This window comes from Hyaena hyaena, unplaced genomic scaffold, assembly GCF_003009895.1.
Source record: "Hyaena hyaena isolate Hyena2069 unplaced genomic scaffold, ASM300989v1 scaffold_74, whole genome shotgun sequence".
Lineage (NCBI taxonomy): Eukaryota > Metazoa > Chordata > Mammalia > Carnivora > Hyaenidae > Hyaena > Hyaena hyaena.
This window is the reverse complement of record NW_024080706.1, coordinates 2858614-2882034: the sequence shown is the minus strand read 5'-3', so window position 1 is coordinate 2882034 and position 23421 is coordinate 2858614. Positions and strand designations below refer to the sequence as shown.

The 23421-nt window shown below is 41.2% G+C and overlaps 1 protein-coding gene and 1 pseudogene across 4 annotated transcripts in view; one reads left to right on the top strand and one right to left on the bottom strand.

Moving 5' to 3' along the window:
* The window catches only part of KIAA1549L (KIAA1549 like), a 255126-nt gene that overhangs the window by 31920 nt on the left and 199785 nt on the right, over nucleotides 1-23421 (top strand). The window lies entirely within an intron of this gene.
* Nucleotides 1132-1878, bottom strand: LOC120232558 (annotated as a pseudogene).

The window sequence follows — 23421 nt, the reverse complement described above, 5'->3', positions numbered from 1 at the left end:
GACAGACAGAGCATGAGTGGGGGAGAGACAGAGAGAGAGGGAGACACAGACTGTGAAGCAGGTATCAGGCTCTGAGCTGTCAGCACAGAGCCTGATGTAGTACTCGAACTCACCGGAGTCGAAGTCAAACACTTAACCAACTGAGCCACTCAGTGCCCCTGTTTTTTTCATTTTTGAGAGAGAGGGAGAGCATGAGCAGGGGAGAGGCAGAGAGAGAGGGAGACATAGAAGCCGAAGCAGGCTCCGTGCTGACAGCATTGGGACCCGAACCCACGAACTACAAGATCATGACCTGAGCTGAAGTCAGACCCTCAATCGACTGAGCCACCCAGGTGCCCCTGAGAGCACTTTTTAAAGTGCTAAATATGCATTATTACTTAGATCATAAGAGGACTTTTTCTGTGTTTCTTACAAACAGCTCTTCTTGTTGGTTCTGAAGGCCTATTTTTTTTATGTTTCTCAATTAGGGGACTCTTGGTTCTCTTGATTCAGCTTATTCTCTGATATGGTCTATAAGTGCAGCAAAGGAAGTGCACATTTTGAAAGTATTTCTGTATCACCATGGTGTATCAAGGGTTCTTCCCACTAATACTTGTTTCTCTGACAGCTATATTTTATACATTTTATTGCAGCTTTCACTGAAGAAACTCTGGGCTTATAAGAATGATTTGTTGTGGCATTTCCTTTTGAGAAATAAGCTTCAAAATAGGATAAATACATAGGAGAGACGTCCAGGCGTGGTAGTGAGAGTGGGAGGAAGTCAGCATTTGGACTTGGATCTCCTGAGTTCAAGTCCTGACTCTGCCCTTCATTTGCAGTATGTGTGATCTTGACCATTTTTTTTCTTTTGTAAGATTTTATTAGGGAGAATTTCAAGTATACACAAAAATATGCAAAGTAATATAATGAACCCCCCATCTACCCATCACTCATCTTCAGTGACTGTTAACGGATGGCCAATTTGTTTCAACGGTAACAGCATCTAGTCTTCCCCCAATATAATTTTTAATAAAATGCAAGATGTCACAGTCTTTCATTCATAGCTATTTTAATATGAATCTCTAAAAAGGACTCTTTATTAGTTAATTTTTATTATTTTTTTCTTTTTCAAAGATTTTATTAAAAGTCCTTACAGAGCAATATCCAGACTCCAGATCCAGCTGCCAAGGAGATCCTATTATGCTGTGGGTACTGGCTGTGGCATGGCACGTGGCTCTGGCTTCCCACCCTTCGCTTTCAAAATGGGGGAGGTGGGAAGTATCCTGTCTTTGGGGTCCACAGTGCTAACCTGATCAGGCAGGGGCTTCTGAGCACCATTCTTACCACTTGGGTCCCAGGGAAGCATGATCTTCATGTTGATGCCAGCACACTGTATCTGAGCAGTTCACGGGGCCCCTCTGTGAATCATCAGGTCATCCACAGACTTCATGGATTTAGCCCCCTGTCTTCAGAGGTTCCCAGACACCAGGACCTCACAGTCCTTGGCCCCACTCTCCATGATGAACCACAGCACACCACAGCAGCCCTCCGCACAGCAAGGCCTCCTAGGCAGGTATAACACAAGGACTCTGCCTGGGCGATAGGGTACAGACCTCTTGTGGTCACCTTTTCAGCACAAAGCTCTACACGCCCTCAGGGGAGCCCGAACTCTTCTGAACCATAGCAGTCAATTCCCACATCCACCTGCCCTTCTCACCAAGGACATTTTGAGTCCTGGTGGCCAAGATAATGATTTCTGTCCTGGCTGGTGTAATTCAGATCTCAACTCCAGAGGAGCCATCTGCAGCCAGCTCCTGCTTGAGAAGCTTGTTCAGATAAGCCTTGAAGATGCCCTCAGTGACCAACTTCCTCTTCTTGGAAATTGGGACCACCATCTTGCCGCCGTGTGCTGCCAAAAGGAAAGCAGATGAGGACTTTTTAAAAACAGGACTAAAATGTCATCATCACATCTGAACAGATTAATAATTCTTAATATCAGTAGAATCCAATTGTCATAGGGGCGCTTGGGTGGCTCAGTCGGTTGAGTGTCCAACTTCGGCTCAGGTCATGATCTCACAGTTGGTGGGTTTGAGCTCCATGCAGGGCTCTGTGCTGACAACTCAGAGACTGGAGCCTGCATCAGATCCTGTGTCCCTCTGTCTCTGCCCTTCCCCTGCTCATGATCGGTCCCTCTCTGTCTCTAAAAAATAAATAAATGTTAAAAAATTTAAAGAAAAAAGAATCCGATTGTCATGAATTTTCTTTTTTTTTTTTTTTTAAATGTTTTATTTATTTCTAGGAGAGAGAGAGAGAGAGACAGCATGAGCAGGGGAGGGTCAGAGAGAGAGGGAATTTTCTTTTTTTTTACACTTTCTTTCAAACAGGATCCAAACATACTCCACATCTAATATTTATAAAAGTGTCTTTTAAGTATCTTTTAATTTATAGGTTTTCCCTCATTCCTCTCTCACTTTCTTTCTCTTTATCATATAAAAGTGCAAGGGGAAAAACACCCAAATTTTTTGCTTATGAAATTTGTCAATGTGGATTCTGCTTATCATATCTTTGTGGCATACTTTCTACAAATTAGAGGCATGGCCAGATTTAGGTTATGGTTTTGGTTTTGGATATTGGACATGTTATTTACTCTTTCTGACTTCTGTGAAATGGGGTGCATACTACCCATCTTATACCTGTTTATGAAATTAAAAAAGAGAATATCCAGGGAAAGACCATACCATATAAAGAGTAGTTGTCATTATGACTGGATTATACATTTTGTTAGCATTTGTGGGGCTGGGCCTAGGAAAGCTATTTTCCTCCCACACTGGTCAGACTTAAGAATGCAGCAGGTGCTATGTGAGGAGGCTGAGCATCAGGTGGTCTAGAGGTCCTGATCTACTGTATTAGGTTTGATATGAGTGAAAGTACTTAAACTCTTGGAGCTGTGCTCATGTCCTCAAATGCAGCTAATAACATACATCCTCAAGGTTCTGAGAAATAGAGATGATGTATGTAAAGAGCCTTGAACGTAGTGCTCATCATGGGGTTGATGATCTTTGTTATTGATACTTTTGATACCTGAGTTCTCATGTGGGACTTGGGGGCACTTAGGTTGAAGAGCAGATTCTGGGTATGGCTGAGTGGGTGCTATGGGTTAGGGGTGTAACTAAAACTCTCTCCTCTTTTAAACATATTTGGGGTTAAAATAGCCTACCATATAATCAAAAGAAAGAAATGAAAGTAAACCGTTTGGGTGCTGAGCACAATTATATTTATTGGTGTGCAGATGTTGGGATGTGAATGGAAATATCTAGTTCTTTCCATTATGACCAGGAGAGAGGCTGGGATTCTGTTTTACACTGTATCAAATAATGTATGGGTCCAGAAACCCAGCAAACACCACCTTAGGGTGACAGCACCAGGACTGAGATGTAGCAACTCTTTTGTGATGTGGCCCCCCCACCCCCCTTTTTAATGTTTATTTATTTTTGAGAGAGAGAGAGAGAGAGCACATGAGTAGGGGAGGGTAGAGAGAGAGAGGGTGACAAAGAATCCAAAGCAGGCTCCAGGCTCCAAGCTGTCAGCACAGAACCTGATACAAGCTCCAACCCGCAAACCGTGAGATCATGACCTGAGCCGAAGTTGGACACTTAACTGACTAAGCCACCCAGGCGCCCCTGTGATGTGCTCCCTATTGATGCACTAAGAAGGGCAAAACATCTTACTGGGGGGATTCTTACTCAAAATGCACAATTTTACTCTATCATGAGAAAACATCAGGTAAAGCCAAATTTAGGGACATTCTGCAAAATACCTGACCAGTTCTCTTGGCAGATGTCAAGGCTGTGAACGACAAAGATGGAGAGGAACTGTCACAGGTGGGCAGATGCTAGCAAGGGCTTGAGAACTAAATGCAGTATGGGGACCAGGATTGGTTCCTGCACGAGAACAAAACCATTAGAGGCAAAGCTGGCAGCATTCAAATAAGGTCTGTCAAGTAGTTAATAGTAATTTATCACTTATTTTCCTGATTTTGGCAGTTGTATTATGGTTATGTAAGATGTTAGCATTGGAGAAAGCTGGCTGAAGGGTACTGAACTCTCTGTACTGTTTTTGTAATTTTCTGTAAGTCTAAAATGATTTCAAATGTTAAAAACATGATACTGGGATGCATGACAGCTTTTGCAAAATGTACTGTTTTATAGGAAGTGGAGGGTGCTTCATTTTTGCACATTAACTTAAGAGCTAGAAACACCAACTTACTCTTGAGCTAAAGTAGGCAGGTTGTATCTTGACCAGTGAAGTTCCTCACTGTAGATTGAGAGGGAGTCATGTCAACTCTTTCAGATTCCCCAGAGACCATCCTTGTGCACAATTGGTTGGGCACCTGGGTTGACAGAGACTTGGTTGCATCATCTTTTATCTGGTTGATCTCTCGGATCTGACTGGCTGATAATGACAGTTCCCTCCTTAGATTGGATGCCATTATATGCTAGATACTGGAGTGCTAAGTGCTTATCATCATTAATCCTCGTAACATCCTTGAAAGGCAGATGATAGTTCCCCCATTTTCTGATACATCTCACAGATATTCACTTGCCCAAGATCACTCAGCTGGAGTGGAAATCTGACTCCAAAGCTCAGACTCTGACAACGGTGCCATTTTATTCTCCCTCTTAACGGGTGCCCTCCTGGCCAGTCTAATGCCTGTGTTCGCCGGCAGGCCTCCAGACCTGGCTCCTGCCTTATCATTTATCTATCTATCACTGGTTAGAAAGGAGGAATTAGGAAGTACTGGTATTTTTCTATCCTCCCTTATCTATTTAATCATACAGTAGAATTGTATGTGGACTCTTTGGGGGGCTGTTAATAGGTTTCTATGGTCAGATATTTTGGGGAGAACTTAGGGATAAATAAATAGTTCTCCACCTTTACCCAGGCAACTAAATACAGTTGGAGAAAACCACACAACAGGGCTTACTAGTCTCATCAGTTTATTACCATTAACTTTAGTGGGCCGTTCAAGCTGCCCAGCACTGCTATCACATTGCCTTAGTCTAGTCACCAACCTGCTCTCTGGGATAGCTGCTTCACACCTTCTCCCCACTCCTAACATCCCCACATCTCCTAAGAAAAAAACTAGTCCAAGAGAATTTCTGCAAGCCTTTGCTGCTTCCTTGACCAAGCTGCCTGAATCCTGCCTCCTCTCCTGTTAACGATGAGGCATCTTTGATTCTTGTGCACAAGACTGAGGACCTGCTGCCAGCAGTTCTGCCTCCCATCCCCTCTCCAGTTGCAAATGGGCATGTCATCTATCTTCCCTTTTAGAAGAGCCTCCACCTTGACCAGACATCCCCCTTCAGCTGCTGCTCTGTGCCTCTGTTCCCCTTTTCAGCAACGTCCTTGGAAGAGTTTTCTTACCGACTGTCTCTAATTCCTTTCTTCCCACTTTTGCTCTTTTTAAAAATTGAGGTGAAATTCATTTAACATAAGACCATTTTAATATGTTAAAACATGCAAGACAGTAGCATTTAATGCATTCACAATGCTGTGTAACTACCACCTTCATCTAGTTCCGAAGCCTTTTCCTCATCCTCACAGTGCCCCCCTTACTTGTTAAATAGTTACCCTCTATTCTTCCCTCCCACTAGCCTCCGGCAACCACCAAACTGCTTTCTGTCTCTGTGGATTTACTTATTTTGCATACTTTATAAAATGGAGTCATACAAGATGTTGACCTTCTTTCACTTACATGATGTTTTCCGGGTTCATCCATGTTGTGGCACGCATCAGAATTCCATTACCTTTTATTGTGTAGTGGTATTCCATTGTATGTGTATGGTGCATTTTGTTTATCTGTTCATTCATTGATGGGCATTTGGGTTGTTTCTACCCTTTGGCTATTATGGGTAGTGCTGCTATGAACATCTATATATAAGTGTTTGTTTGGGTATCTGTTTTCTCTGCTTTTGGGCATATCCCTCAGAGTGGAATTACTAGGTCATGTGGTGATTCTACATTTCATTTTTTGAGTATCTGCTGAAGTGTTTGGTGGTTTGGGCCAAATGGCTGGAGCATCTTATATTACAATGCACAAGTGTTTCAGTTGCCTTACCTCCTCATCCATATTTGATATTTCCTGCTTTTTCCCCCCATAGCCACCCTAGTAGATACGAAGTAGTATCTCATTATGGTTTTGATTCGCATTTCCCTAATGGCTAATGAACATCTTTTCATGTGCTTGTTGGCCATTTCTGTATCTTTGGAGAAATATCTATTCAAGTCCTTTGCCGTTTTTTTCATTGGATTATTTGTTGTTGTTGTGGAGTTCCCATTCTCTCTTGAATCCACTTTAATCAGGCTTTCGTCCTTATCATCCCACAAGTTACTCTTATCAAGGTTGCCAAGGGCTTTCCTCTTTGTCAAACCCAGTGGTCCATTCTCAGTCCTCATTTTCTTGTCCTCCCAGCAACTTTGAAGGGGGGATTACTCCTTCCTTCCTAACATGCTTTCTTCACTTGGCCTCCCAGATGCCATTCTTTCCTAGTTCTTCTCAGTGTTTTTTGCTGGTCCCTTCTCATCTTCATGACCTCCAACCGTAAACTTCCTCATGCCTCGCCTTTCATACCTCCTGTCTTTCTAGCTCCACTTCCCTGGGTGATCCCATTCTTCCAGCTGTTCAGGCCATCAGTCTTGGAGCTGTCCTTGATCTCTCTTTTACCTCTTCCTGGCTCTGCCTCCACAATATACCCAGACTCTGATCATATCTCACAACCTCCACTGCAGTCACTCTGTTCTAAACCACTATCATTTGTTATCTGGAATTTTGAGGTACCCTACAAATTGGCCTCATAGTTTCTCTTCCTCTCTCTACCATGATCTAAACTGTGTGAAACTCAGCAGCCAGAGCAATCCTGCTAAATTGTGAGTCAGATCTCATGTTACAGCTCTGCTCTGAAGCCTCCAATTGCATCTCATTTTACTCCAAGTCTGAGCCCAAATGTCTGTATGATTTTGCCTTGGCTTCCTCTTCCATCTTGTTTCCTATCACTCTCCACCTTGCTCATACCACTTCAGTCACTGCTAACATCTTTGCTGTGCTGTAATTCTGCCAAACACATTCCTGTCTCAGGGCCTTTGCATATACTGCCTTTTCTGCCTGGAACGCTCTTCCTCCTGAAAGCCACATCGCTTTCTCCCTTCCTATTTCTGCCCAAATATCTTTTGACAGTGAAGTCTCTGCTGATCATCTCATATACAATAGCAACATTCTCTTCCCTCTTCTGATCTCCCTTCCTCTGCTTTATTTTTTTCCCTTAGTACTTATATATTGCTTGGTTTCCCCTTTTGGAATATCAACCCCATGAAAGCAGGGATTTTGTGGGTTTTTGTTTTGTTTTGTTTACTGCTTTAGTCCCATTGTTTACAACTATGCCTGATATAAAACCATGGATACTTGGGGCTTTTCTTACTTTGTAATATGTAAATTTCCGTTATAAATCTCTAAGAAGGATATTTTTGCAATATTCCCTCACCTTTTTTAAAAGCCATAGGGCCTATTTTTCACAAAGTATTTTTGGGAAATGCTGGAATAGGCTTTTATTTGTATTTTATTTGTAAGTCGTCTTTGGGGTGATGGGGGGTGGTGAATGTTTTGTAACCTGAGTTTTTTTCCCTTGACTGATAAGGCATTTCAGCATGTAGGAAAAGTGTACATCCAAAAGGCCTGAACTTATCCTGAAGGTATGCTTGGATAACTCATTTAGGTAAGATCTGGCCAATGCTTTCTTCTTTGATTTTGAAAAGTGGTTTTACATTTGAGTATTTCGGCATAGTTTCATGTTTATAAGCCAAGGGTGGTATAACTTGGAAGCAGTTTCTCCGAGAGCTACTGAAACAGTTCAAGCCTGCCCTTTCTTCTCAATGCCCCAGATGATCTCCACTGTACCCTTTGGGATGTCAGCATCCTGTAGAGTTGCTTAGGTGGCCTCTGTCCTTTTCTAGGACCAGGCTCACCTTGGCCCTGTCAGAAGCAGCTCTGAGAAGGCAGCAGCTCTTTCTGTTTTGTTTGTCATTATAGGCCCAAACACTTGCACCATGCTGCTCACATAAGAGGTGGCCAATTAATATTTGTTGGATGAACCTTTGAAGTAGCACCCGGGAAAGCTCCTTCACCACCTCATGGTGACTTGTAATTAGGGTTCAGCTTCAATGAATTTTCTTTGAAAATACATTTGAATATGTTCTGAATGAAAATCAAAGCACTTTCCCTCCTATTTCCATGATCTTAGCTTACAAACAATAATATGGGCTTTCTTGGAAAGAGTCTGCAGTTAGTCTGAATAGTTTGTGGTTAAATGGATTTCAAAAAAAGATCCCATTTGGGCTTTTCACTTGAAAGCCACCATAATGTATATAAAGTAGCTTGTGTGATCAGCATTCTCAGAAGAAAGTTGTTCTGATGAACTGTCTGTGTCATCTTTTGATTTTGAAAAGATAGAAGGAATGATGGTCAGCCTACAATGTAAATGGTGGTTTGATATTATTTCCTAGAAGTGGTCAAAAGAAGAGCAGTGTTATTTCTAGAAATCGGAAAAATAAAAGATTGCTTGGAAAAGCTTAAGATTTGTATATTTCAGTCTGCTTTCTTAAGCATAGAATGATGTTCCCTTTCCTTTTAGCTTTTCCAGGTTGCTCTCTGATTTGCCTGGTAAGAAGAATTGTGTTATATCTGGCTAATTAACTCTGAGTGCTAATGTCTAAGGATTAGTGTCTTGACTTGCTCTAATTAAGTTCAGATTCAAAGGCCACCTGAATAGGGATGTGACAGACATTTGCTTTTGAAAGAGGTAGTAAAACCTCTTTAGGCGAGGAAGCAAATGGGGATGAGATTTAGACCGTGGCATTGGGGTTTTTAAATTTTTTAATTTTTTTGAGGTTTTTTCATAGATGTCACCATAGTTACAGTGTCTCTGTAAATCACACACATATTCCAGAAAGGAAAATGAAGAGGCTTGTGGTTGCAGGTGAAGTGACCTAAATTTTTACAGTTCTGTCGTTTTTCAAAATATTTTTTTTTGATTTTTTATTTATTTCTGAGAGAGAGAGAGAGAGAGAGAGACAGCATGAGCAGGGAAGGGTCAGAGAGAGAGAGAGATACAGAATCTGAAACAGGCTCCAGAGTCTGAGCTAGCTGTCAGCACAGAGTCCGATGCGGGGCTTGAACCCACGAACTGTGATATCATGACCTGAGCCGAAGCCGGACCCTTAACTGACTGAGCCACCCAGGCGCCCCACAGTTCTGTAGTTTTTTAAAAACTGTTTTGCAGGGCGCCTGGGTGGCTCAGTCGGTTAAGGATCCAGCTTCGGCTCAGGTCATGATATCACAGTTCTGGGGTTCGAGCCCCGAGTTGAGCCTCGCGTCGGGCTCTGCGCTGGCAGCTAGCTCAGAGCCTGGAGCCTGTTTCGGATTCTGTAACTCCCTGTCTCTCTGACCCTCCCCTGCTCATGCTGTCTCTCTCTCTCTCTCTCTCTCAGAAATAAATAAAACATTAAAAAAATTTTTAAAAATACCATTTTGCTTCTACACATTTTATGGTTCTTTTAATTAGACTCATAGGACTGAGATGTTAAATGTCTAGTGGTCAATTAAAATATTTATTGAGGTCATGTGATGTGCTCGGCTTTGTCCGAAGAGTGTTGTCTAATTTAATTCTAAAGTAACTCTGAGATCTTGTAGTATGGGTTCTCCAGAGAGGCAGCACCAATAGGATGCATATATACATACATACATATATATACATATATATGTATGTATGTATGTATAAATGTACCTATATTGATATCTAGAGATTATTATTATTATTATTTTATTTTAGAGGAAGAGAGCACGACCTGGGGAGAGGGGCAGAGGGAGAGAGAGAGAGGATGTTAGCAGACTCCAGGCTCAACGCAGAGCCCAGTACGGAGCTTGATCGCATGACCCTGCGCTCATGACGTGAACTGAAATCCAGAGTCAGACACTTAACCGACTGAGCCACTCAGGCGCCTCCTTATCTAGAGATTTGTTATAAGGAAATGGCTCATATTCTTATGGAGGCTGAAAAGTCCAAGATCTGCAGTCAGCAAGCTGGAGACCCAGGAGAGCTAATGGTTTTAGGTCCAATCCAAGTCTGAGTTTGAAGGCAAGAGACTAGTGTCCCAACTCGGATACATCCAGACAGTGAGAATGAATTCCTTCTTACTCAGCCTTTTATTTTATTCAAGCCTTCAGCAGAGAGGCTGAGGCTCACCCACCTTGGGGAGGGCAATCTGCTTTCTGTCTATTGAGTCAAATGTTAGTCTCATCCAGAACCACCATCACAAGAACATCCGGAATAGTGTTTAGTCACATATCTGGGCACCCTGTGGCCTAGTCAAGTTGACACATAAAATTAACTGTCACAGGTAGGTACTGTTGTTATCCTTTGCAGAGATGAGAACACAGATGTAGAGAATGGTTGGGTAAGTTGTCTAGCGTTATGACTGGCAATTGTGGAGGCAGAACAAAAATGTAGGCAGTCTGGCTCCCCCCAAATCCTTACTCTGAATTGGTACAGGAACTACCTTGCAGAGGAGGGAGGCACCTGAGATGGGGGAGGAAGGTAGGGGAGGAGGGAAGCAATGTGGTCCACCCAGGTAGAGGCAGAGCTGGGATTTGAACCCAGGTCTCCTGACACCTAGCCCAGCCCCCTGAAATCCTTCAGCTCCAGCATGAGGCATCATCTGCATAATGGACATTTCGCTTATGAAGGGAAAAAAGTTCACCTTTAGTTCTGCACTTGAATTGTTGACTTAAGCACTCTGTGCAGTAATTCTACCTGTCTCACCTTATCAGCATTATAATTTGTGACCACAGTATTCTGGTCCTAGAAGATTCTCAGATGAGTTGGGCTGCATGGATGAGTATGGTAATTTTTAAAATAATGCCACCTTCCATTTCTAAAGCACTTCAGACTTTTTAGAGCACTCTCATATACACACATTATTTAAAAAATGGATTATCTTGGCAAAGTGGATTTACTCTCGGGTGATGGTCTTTCATGGATATGAATGGAAAAAAGGCTTTTACCTCCTCTTAGTCAAGATTAAAAAGGAATAAATGAGTTAAAAGAAGATGATGGAAGACAAAAGTGTGTTTATTCAAGCAGCATGATCACTGGGATGCATCTCTGAAGGAGATTGAAGAGCCCTGGACTGGGATGTAAGGGGTTATAGCAGCTGCTATCATTCAAACCAGACAGCGCTGGGTTTGAATCGTGACCCTGCTACTTACCAAAGAGACACATTGCATCACCTCTCTGAACCTTTCCTCCTTTGTAAAACAGGACTTATACTCGGTACCTCACAGGTTGGTTGTAAGAATGAGAAGTGCTTGTTCGTACATGCCACATAATAAGCCCTTGATAGATAACTTACAGCCTCCCTCCCCCACCTCCTACGGTCGGGCCTGCCTTTACCAGTCTGGAGCCACTTGTGAAGACCTTCACCCTGCCTGCTCTTTCCGACCTCACTTCTGTACCTGTAGTGACCAGATCTGTACAGAGCACCTATTCCCCACCTTTGATGTATATGCCCGGACTGGATAAACTGATCCCTTGCCTGGTTCCTACTTTGCATTGTGGATTCCTTGTCTGAACCCAACCTGCCTGGCTCGCCCATTACCACCTGCTCACCCCTTTTTAGCCCTGTCCAGGTCCCTCTCCCCTGTGCTATCCCTGATTTTCCATCGTTTGCTCACTGTTGATGTCCAACTGTGTACATCTTTTTTCCTTTGTTAGTTTTTTTTGGGGGGGCAGAGATTTGGTTCACGTGGGTCATTGCCCCCCCCCCGTTTTTATTTAAATTCTAGCTAGTTAACATGTAGTGTAATATGGGTTTCAGGACTAGAATTCAGTGATTCATCACTTACGTACAACATCCCGTGCCCATCACAACAAGTGCCGTTCTTAATGCCCATCACCCATTTACTCATCCTCTGCCCACCTCCCTCCATCAATCCTCAGTTTGTTCTCTACAGGTAAGAGTTTCTTGTGGTTTGCTTCTCTCTCTCTCTTTTTTTTTTTTTAATGTTCATCTGTTTTGTTTCTTAAATTCCACATGAGTGAAATTATATGGTATTTGTCTTTCTCTGACTGACATATTTCACTTGGCATTGATACACTCTTGCTCCACTGCAATTGGCAAGATCTCATTCTTTTTTATGGCTGAGTAATATTCCATTGTATATACACATATACACACACACACACAATACACACACATACACATACACACACATACCACATCTTCTTTATCTAAAAATGATTTTATCGGGTGCATGGTGGCTCAGTCACTTAAGCACTCAACTTCAGTTCAGGTGAGTTCAAGCCCCGTGGCGGGCTCTGTTGTGACACCTCAAAGCCTGGAGCCTGCTTCAGATTCTGTCTTCGTCTCTCTCTGCCCCTCCCTCCTCATGCATAGTTGGTCTCTCTCTCTCTCAAATATGAATAAACATTAAAAATTTTAAAAAAATAAAACGGGTCATTTTAGAAGGAACTACACTATGTCAACAGAGATAGTAGAATTTGGTTAGTTGAGTCAAATTCCTGCTCATTTCTAGGGGGACAGTCAGTGAAGCTGGTGGTTTACTGACTCCATTGGCTTCACCAAACTGGTAACAGTCAAGCTGGCCACCAGTTTAGGCACAGACTTAGGTCCCATTCCTGGTTTTTATCCTATTTTATCTTATCTCCTTACCTTATCTGGATTCAGTTCCAGAAACACTGCTCAGAGACCCAGGTGTGTGAGCTCCCACTTTTAGTGGGTCTGCACTTGTCGCTCCCAAAAGCACCATTTCCGGGGTGAGAAGTGTTCTTCTGTTGCCTTTGTCCCTTTCAGCATCTGTGTGATCAAAGTGCAGGGATTTGAAGATGCCTTAAGACATAACCTTGGGGCTCTTAGAAATGGTGATTCCTATTTTTGTACAGGCCCATCAGATCCATCATATGCTTGTAACTTTGATCATTTCTTTTATTATTATTATTTTTATTTTTTAAACTTTGGTCATTTCTGAACATGTTCTGGTCAGTTAGTGATTTAGAGATAAAAAAAAAAAGTCTCCACATAGTCCTTCTCTCTGAACTAACTACATTTGTGACTCTTTCAGTTTCTCTCCCGACTATCTGAAGTGGGTCCTAATCCTTAGAAGGGAAATCTTTGTGATTTAGTTAGTAAGCCTTGGGCAATCCAAATCACCACATGTCATTCATTTGTGAGGGAACAAGGCCTAGATAAAAGGTAGAAATTATTGAACAAAAGAGGGCCTAATAATAATAAAAAACTATCTCACAGTTTGGTGAAAGAACCATTCCTTTGGAAATTTGAATTTTGCTGTACCCTGAGGTTTGATCTTATTTGCATGTAGAATTCTCTTATATTGTAGGGTTGTATTAAGTTATAGCAATTATGGTTTGCATAAAAATGAAAGAATAAGTTATGTCTAACATCTCTTAGTTGAGCAATTCATGGTTAGTCATGTCCAGTTTATTCCGTCTGTAAGTAATAAGCCCCAGCTAGCCTCCCCTTTCTAGCTATCATGGGTATTAGGATAAATCTCAAACTCAATTAGGTGAACTCAAAGAGGACTTGTTCAACTGTAACTCTTTACACTTAACTGCCTGAATATTCCTTCTGACATTTCAGATCTTCCTTCTGAATCACTTTCCTTCTTTCTGAGTACAGTTGACCAACAACATGGATTTGAACTGGGCAGGTCCGCTTACACATGGGTTTTCTTCGATAAATATAGTACAGTACTGTAAGTGTATTTCTTCTTCCTTACAATCTTCTTAATAATACTTTTTTTAAGCTTCTTTCATTGTAAGAATTCAGTATGTAATACATATAACATTCAAACTATGGGTTAATTGACTGCTTCTGTTATTGGTAAGGCTCTAGCTCTCAGTAGTTAAGTTTTTGGGAAGTCAAAAGTTATATGCAGATTTTTGACAATGTGGAGTGTCAGAATCCCTAAAACTTCCATGTTGTTCAAGGATTAAACTGGACATTCTTTTAAAATTAGTTTAGCGAGGATATGTTAGTTATGACCTCTATCCATTTTTGTTTGCCTGAGAATGTTTTGAAAGATAGTTTTTCTTGTTTAGATTGATAATTGTTTACTTTCAACTCTTTGAAGATGTCATTTTACTTTCATTCTTGAAGCTGAGAAGTCAGCTCAGTCTTTGTCAGTGATCTGTCTTATCTTTGACTGCTGTTATTCTCTTCTCCTTGATTTTAGTTTCTTCAGTTTCACTAAATGTTGAAATTTTGATGTCTAGATATTGACTACTTTTTATTTATTCTTCTTGGGATTTATTGTATGTCTTCAATCTGAGAATTCATCTTAATACAGAGAACAAACTGTGGGTTGATGGGGGGGTGGGGGAGAGGGGAAAATGAATGATGGGCATTGAGGAGGGCACTTGTTGGGATGAGCACTGGGTGTTGTATGTAAGTGATGAATCATGGGAATCTACTCCCAAAACCAAGAGCACACGGTATGCACTGTATGTTAGCCAACTGACAATAAATTATATTAAAATTTTTAAAAAATTGCCAGCTCTTATTTATTTGAATATTACTTCTACCTTAATCTCATTTTTCTATTTTCCAGAAATCTTTTTTTTATTTTTAATTTTGGGGATGAGGGACAGAGGCAGAGAGAGAGAAAATCCCAAGCAGCCTCCATACTCAGCATGGAGCCCAACGTGGGGCTTTATCTCATGACCCCAGGATCATGACCTGAGCCAAAATCAAGAATTGGAAGCTCAACTGACTAAGCCACCCAGGTGCCCCTCTCCTTTCCAGAAATCTGATTAGACATATGTTAAGCCTTACTTTGTCCCTCATATAACTTAACTTTTAAAATGCATTTTAATGGGGTGCCTAGGTGGCTCAGTCAGTTGAGTGGCCAACTCTTGGTTTCGGCCCAGGTCATGGTCTCATGGTTCATGGATTTGAGCCCTGCGTGGGGCTCTATGATGAAAGTGTAGGACCTGCTTGGGATTCTCTCTCTCTCTCTCTCTCTCTCTCTCTCTCTCCCCCTCTCTCTTTCTGCCCCTCCCCTGCTCTCTCTCTCTCAAAAGAAGTAAATTTTAAAAACTGAAAAATAAAATGCTCTAAAAAATGCATTTTAATAAGTCTTTCCATGCTGCATTCTAGGTGATTTCCTCAAATCTATCTTGAGGTTTATATATCCTGTCTTAGGCTGTGTCAATATGCTACTTACCAATTTTTTGTTTTCATTATTATATTTTCTATTTCAGAAATTCTATTTGACTCCTTTTAAAAATTGCTTATTCAATTCTTTTCATCATATCTTTAGTCCTCTCTATTATTTCTTTATACATATTAAACTGAATTATTTTTTATTTGTGTCTGATTATTGTAGTATCTCCAGTTTTCTGATAACTCTCACTCATAGTGACTTGCTTACTCTTGATTTTAGTGATTTTTTTTTTTTTTTTATTGTGAGCTCATGTTCCTTGAAACTTTTTCCATGGGAATTATCAGAGCCCTGTGTTTGAAGTGTCTTTCTCTAGGGAGGAAGGATTTGCATTTGCCCTCGCCACGGGGTAATGACAACCAAGGGCTAATTCAATCACACTTTCAGCTCAGTGGTGGTTGTTGCTGTTCTTCTGAGCCAAGTTGTAGTGTGAATTCTGTCTCCACACGTATATGAGTGTGGGCTTTTGGTTAGGGATTCTTAGGGGATATTTATTTGTTCTTTCTTTCTGCCTCACCAGGGCCCGGATAGATAAGTGTCCTTCTGACCGACAGGATTTTTTTACTGCCTCATTCTCTGAGGTTGTTTCTATTTGAGCATTGTGGCATTTTGGAAAGAAGTACTTAATCTGGTCTCTCAGTATGATCAAGCCCCAGGCTTTGTTCCCAGGTGCACATACCAAAGCACTGTGTAAAAACCCAGGCTCTTGGGTCAGCTGATGTCCTTGGGGGCAAATGCTAGCTTTGCATTACACAGTAAAATTATACTTTCTTCTAGTTTCTGGCTTCTAGCTGTTTCCCTTTATTACAACCTCAACCATGTTTTAAACCAGATTTTTTAAAAAATGTATTTTACCCCTTTCTGTAAGTGATTTGTATTAGAAGAGGCTTCTTCACCCATCTAGTTGCAGAAACAAAGGTACTAGGCAGTATTTTAGACGTTTGCAATACAGTAGTGAATGAGCAAGAGAGTAAGATCCCATCTTTCACAGAGCTGACATTTCAGTGGGGGTAGAGAAAGGAAACAAATATATAAATACCTAAGAATTTCAGATGGTGGTGAATACTATCATCTTTTATATTTTTAATTTATTTTTTAAAGTTAATTTATTTTTGAAAGAGACAGAAACAGTATAAGCAGAGGAGGAGCAGAGAGAGAGAGGGAGAGAGAGAATCTCAGGCAGGCTCTACGCTATCAGCACAGAGCCCAGTATGGGGCTTGAACTCACAAAACTGTGAGATCACGACCTGAGTTGAAATCAAGAGTCGGTGCTTAGCTGACTAAGCCACTCAAGTGCCCCAATACTATAATCTTTTAAAATATTCATAGTGACCCATGCAAGGAATTTGATCCTGTATCTTGTTATACACTTGTATCTTTTAATCATTCTATCACTGTGTTGTAAGATGAAGCTACTATTAGTTGAATGAAGCCACCTCATTATTAAGTGATTAGTTAAATCAATGATGAGGACAACATGGTAGAAAAGCCCTTAAAGTTGGGCTCAGAGTCTTTAGACAGCATCTACATCTGCTTAAAGCAGTTGTCCTTATGTGATCTGTTAGGATATGTGTAAGACTGAAAATGACTTAGTGACAAGCTGAGAGCAATCATACAAGGCATGAATACAACTCCTCTCTGCAATTAAACTCATTTTAAAGCCATGTTATTATTAACAGAATATTTTGCCTCATTTTTATCAGTGATGTACAAAGGTCAAGGAGCAACAAATAGTTATCTTCAGGTATTCAAATAAATCCATGCCTTTAAAAATTGGAAGCATGCAGAGAAAAGAAAAGCTAAAAATGTTTTTTTTCCCTTAAAGAAATGATTAACACATCTGATAGTAAAATTGATGCAAGAGGTTCTGATCACCCAGTGGTCTGTTTAGGAATCATATACTACTTGAGAGAAAGCTGTTTTTATAAGAAATGTCTTAAAATATCAAGTCAAGAACCCAGTAAATGAGCATGGTTTACTGAGCCTCTTGTACCTGATTTAGAAACAGCTCCTGCTAATGAAATATGTCAGGAAATTTTCGGAGGTGTGAACAGTGAATGGGTAAGATGCTAAATTTCTTAAAGTAGTTGATTTTGCTTGACACCCTCAATTGACTTGAACTCACTAGTAGTCAGAGTCTCACTGTTTTTTGGTGCCATGGACCCCTTTGGCAGTCTGGTGAAATTTATGGATCCTTCTCAGAATGATGGTTTTAATACTTAAAACCCATAGAATTGAAAAAGAAGCCAATTACATTGAAATGCAGCTTTATTCACAGACCCTGAAGAGTGTATAAGAACGTCTAGATTATTAACCATGATGATATACTTAAATTACATCTATATTCTTTTTTTCATTTAATGTTTATTTGTTTTTGAGGGGGTGAGGCGCAGAGAGAGAAGGAGACACAGAATCAGAAACAGGCTCCAGGCTCCAAGCTGTCAGCACAGAGCCTGATGCAGGGCTTCAACTCACATGACTTGAATGGAAGTCCGACGCTTAACTGACTGAATCAACCAGGTGCCCCACAATCTATTCTTGGAAAGAAAAAGTAGTTTATGATATGACTGATTTCCTCAATCTCTTAAGAGGAAATAGAGCTGATATAGTATCAGCTATAGATAGGCACTGCAAATCAGTGGTCTTACACACATGTATGAATAATGCACTTCTACTGTGATAAGAACATGATACTTTGTAAAGGAACCTTTTGGATTCTTAGTTTTGTACTCATGGGGTTTCTAGTAAAATATGAAATTAGACAAGATCAGTGCTCCCTTGATTATTGACCTTATATGTTAAAAGTGACCTCAGAAAATAAACAAAAAGGAGGGAATATAAACAGAATCAATTTATTTTGGAAAGTTGTGATTTGTTTATTAACTGTCACAATAGAATGAAATACTGTTTATTTATTGAAATATGAAAGAAAACATTGAACTGCTCCAAATCATCGGAGACAGTCTAACTGAACATACTGAGAGGATTGATTCATTATGTTATATTCATGTAATAAAATCCTATACAGCCATTAAACAGGATAGAGATATATGTGTCCTTATAGAATGAAGTCTAAGATATGTCATTACATGGAAAAGCATAGGTGTAGATGAGTACATCATGTATTGTCACTTGTAAAAATGTGTCTATTAATAAAACATGTTGAGATTTCTGGAAAGAGGCACCAGTAATTGGTAACAATGATTGTTTCTGGGAGGGGAACTTGAGTTCTGGAGGCTGATGAGGAGACTAACTTCTCATTGTATATCTATTTGTACTGGTTGAATGTTTTGCCATGTGCACATATTAGTGGTTCTAACTAATGAATTGCCCTTGCTTCTGGCAGCTATTGATATTAAAATGAAATGGAAACATATAAAGAATATATACTAATTATGCCTGTCAAATAACATATTTCACTAATTAATACACTACTCAGTGCACCAAGAAGAAATTCTTAGCACTTGGGCCTGCTCCAAATAAGAATTCAGGGTGTGAATGGTGAGGCTCATAGTTAAGGCTGTACTCCTATGTCCCCTGAATGTCCTCCTGGGACCTGGTGTCTTCCTTCCATGCACACACTCTGCTTTGCAGCTGCCTATGTTCTCCTCCTCCTCCTCTCCTTGGTCTGTGAACTCCTGGAGGAGTGTGTCTCACACAGTGCCTGACGCAGAGCAGACCCACAATAAATGGTGGAAGAATGAGTCACTCATGATCCTTCCAGGAGTGAAGTCTAGAGATACAGAGATAAGTAGTGGGTGCTGAATCCCACCGCAGAGCAACCAGACCCCATGTCTTGGTGGTTCTCAGCTGGGTTGGGGGCCAAGGGGAGGGTAGAGGCGATGAAAGGAAACCATGGAGGACTGTTGTCTGGTGAGAGCACCATTCCTTGGTGTCCTTGGTTTTGTCCCCAAACCTCTGTGTTGGGGGTGCTTGCTGGTGGAGGAGACAGCCAGCAGAACAGTGGGGGGCCGTAGGTGGGAGAGAATGAGAGAGAAATTGGGTAACAGCAGTTGTTCAGTGAAATTTCACAGTGCCTTTCAAGAATGAAATTCAATTTATATTTAGAATTTGATTTGAATCCAGAAGGAACACACAAGCTGGTTAATATCAAGACTCTGTAAGAAATAATTTGTGTCAGTTATTGAAAGGATTTGTAATCAAGCGTGAATGGAATGTCTGATCACGCTCATTCATTTATTCATTCATTCATTTACTCCATATTTATTGTTGAGGTCTTGTGTGTCCTGTGAGGGATGCAGAGATGAATTAGATAGATCTTCTTGCCTAAGTAGCTCATCATCAGAAATTAATTTAGCACAATGGTTAAGAATGATATGTTGAATTCAGATTCTTGGGTTCAGATCCTGGCTCTATTCCTTGTCACCTGTATGGTCCTGAGCTAGTTGTGTAACTTCTCTGTGCTTCAACTTTCTCTTTGCTAATATGAGAAAAGTGCCTATGTAAAGTGCCTAGGCAGTGCCAGGCATAATCAGGATTCAATAAATGTCAGTTTTATGGTTTAATAAAAAGACAAAACACATTCATTGATCCGTTGAACACTTTCAGAGCTCCTGCTCTGTGTTAGGTACTGCTGCAGGCATCAAACAGAGACATAATTCCTGTCTTCAAAGAATTCAGCTGTTAGTTGGTGTACTAGTTCTTTCTTCCTTCCTTTGTAACAAATTATCCAATTCAGTAGCCCAAAACCCTGACAGAAATGACTTACGTCTCACAGTTTCTGTGGATCAGGAATTCAGGATCAGCTTGGCTGGTTCTGCTCAGGCTCTCTCACGAACTTACAGCCAAAATGTGTGTCAGAACTTCAGTCATCAAAAGGCTTGACTGGAGCTAGGGATGTATTTCGAAGTGTCTCACTCATATGCCTGGCAAGGTGGTTCTTCTTCACATGGTCACTGCCTGAGTGTCCTCAAAACATGGTATCTGGCTTTCCTCAGAGCAAGTGATCCAAGAGCCCAAACCAGAAACTTCAATGCCTGTTATGGCCTAGCCTCAGAAACCAAACACCATCACCTCTGTTGTATTCTATCTGTCTCACAATCCTGATTCAATATGGGAGGGGACTATACACAGGCTTGGGTAGGAGGAGGTGGGATCCTCGGAGATTGTCTTGGAGGCTGGCGAAGACAGTTGGGGAGGAACACATGTAATCAGGGGGAAGGTGCTGTGATGTAGATATGCCACAGGGAGAGTCTTGTCAGGAAAGGAAGAGGCAAAGCTTGAGCTTGGTTTTGAAGGAAAATAACTGAGGAAAGGGAGTGCCCGGGGCAGAAGGAAGTTAAAGGGGAAAGGCATGGAGGCCAGAATAAGCATAACATACTCTGGAAGTTTGAACACAACTGTTGGCTTGGAGCGGGGTCTCTCGTAGGGCAGAGACAAGAATGTGGTGATGATGTCAGTATTGGCCTGGCTCTATGGGACTGAGGTGATGGTAGTCGTGACAGGTTGTAACAGTTGTACTTACACACACAAATGAAAGAAAATTGTGTCACATTCATTAAGGATTTGCTCTCTGAAAAACTTTGTGGTACTTAGGATACCCATGCATGCATCCATTCATCTGTCTACCCAACCATCATCTGACTAAGCGGTGTTTATTAATTACATTTGGACTATATGACAAATAGTCTCTTAAGAAGATGCACACTTTCTATTTTGTGGACACACACACAATTTGAGTATATTCTACTTTACTTTTTTTTTCATAGCACTAATTACTACTTGGCATTATATTGTATTTTATGCTTATTGCTTGTGTTCATCTCTAGAATATAAGCCTCAAGAATATAGACTCCAGAAATTTTGCTTCATCTTACGTCATTATATACCCAGTGCCTAGAATAATGGTTGGTGCATGTGGGGGGCCTTGTAAAGATGTGGGTGAATAAGAGGGAAGCGAGGTGATAGAAGTGTGCAGAACATGCTGTGGGAACTTGGGAGGGAATGTCCAGGTCTTCCTGAAGTGGGGAAAGGAAGTGGTTAGAGAGGGCTTTGCAGAGTCCTTGCTGTCTGAACTGGGTTTGTCAGGTGGATGCGCTGAGCATTCAACACAGAGGAGATCTTGTAAGCAAAGGAACGGAGACATATGAGAGTATGGCCACAGTTCTAGATGATGCTTGTCTTTCTATGTAGTTTGTGAAACTAAAAGTAAAATCGCATGATAAGAAAAGCATCTTCCAGGAGTTGCCTTTATGTAATAATTCATTTAAAAAACTCCATCAGAGGAAGCATCCTTTGCAGATATTTCTGAACTTAAAACTCTACTAGTTGTTAAATGCTCTTGGCTGTCTATGAAACACGAATACCAGAGTTGCATGTCCTTCCCATTATTGAGCTCTATCCTCAGTATTGCATGCATTTATCTTTTAAATATAATTCCTTGCTGCAGTGGCAATACATTTTAGTTTTTCCTATAGACTTGACATGAGATGTGTTTGTTGGCATCTCTGTTGACTTGAAGGCATTTTTATGTCCCACTGGCATTGGAGCCCTAGTTCAGGTTATTTTATAGTAAAGCGGGTTGCAGGTTTGTGATAAGGGAAGGTTGAATCCCATACTGTAATACTGTACTGTAGGACCAGCTTCAGGCCTTTGTAGGTTATTATTTTCCCAGTTCTCTTTTCCAGGGCAGGAATGTTGGCACACCTGAAGGTGCTTTCTTCACACCTCTGTGTGTCCCTTGTGTCCCTGAACTTCAGGAAAAGAGAAAAACCTTCATAGATTTGCAGGTGCCGCATTTATGAAATTCTCCTCAGTGGTGGCCATGTTCACATAATCTGGAAGTATTAACGCCTTTGAAAAACATTTTGAAACAAAGCAACTTGGCTGTAAGAATTTTCCCTGGGCCCCATTTTTTTTTCTTAGTAACTCATTTTGATTTTTAAAAATTCACATCTACTCACACTTAGCAACATAAATATTCAGTACCAAAGAGTAAACCTTCATATGTTGGAAAGGCATTTAATTTTGGTTCTACGAAAAAAGTGGAATTTAAATTTGATCTTAAATTGGAATAGAAAGGTAACAGTGATTGTCTGTGGATAGTGGGATTATAGGTATTTTGTCTTCCTTCTACTTTTCATTTTCCCCCAAAGTGTCAGTAATGGAGATGTATTATTATTTTATAATGAGTTTAAAACCAAGAAATTTGAGGGGCGCCTGGGTGGCTTAGTCGGTTAAGCGTCCGACTTTCGCTTAGGTCATGATCTCGCGGTTCGTGGGTTCGAGCCCCGCGTCGGGCTCTGTGCTGACTGCCAGCTCAGAGCCTGGAGCCTGTTTCAGTCTGTGACTCCCTCTCTCTCTGACCCTCCCCTGCTCACGCTGTCTCTCTCTCTCTCTCCTAGAAATAAATAAAAAAATATTTAAAAAAAAAAAACCAAGAAATTTGCTTTTGAACTGCAATATGTGATTTCTAGGCATTCTCTTTTGCAAAATAGATTTTGATTCCTCACTCTTTTTCCTCTTCAGAGCTCATTTTTCAGTGTCAGCAATGGCAGATTGAGTGATGGCTTCAAATGGCAAATGAAGGGATGCCTGGGTGGCTCAGTTGGTTAAGCGTCCGCCGGCTCAGGTTATGATCTCATGGTTCGTGGGTTCGAGCCCCGCGTCAGGCTCTGTGCTGACAGCCAGCTCAGAGCCTGGAGCCTGTTTTGGATTCTGTGTCTCCCTCTCTCTCTGACCCTCCTCTGCTCATGCTGCCTCTCTCTCTCTCAGAAATAAACCATTAAAAAAAAAAAACCCAACAAATGGCAAATGGGGATTCTCATTTATTAACTAAAAGTTGCCTGGAGAAGGTTAGCGGGGCAAGGCAGAGCCAAGCAAGTGAGACCAATGGCGTTGTCCGAGGCAGGGTTAGGCTGCCAAAGAGGAAACAGTTGTTCCCACTTCACAACTCTTGGTTGCTATCAAGAAGGGCCAGAAACAACCATTTTTCTCTATTATCAGTAACTGGGCATGTGAAGCTACTAAGCCCAATTCTGCATGAACAGTGTCTTCCAAGATGCCTTTCAGCTGGTGCTTTTGAGATGCTGTCTCCCGACCATCCCCTCTGACTACAGTTACATACCCACATGCAAATCTGAGGAGCCCTAGGGTCTGGCCCCTAAATCCACCCA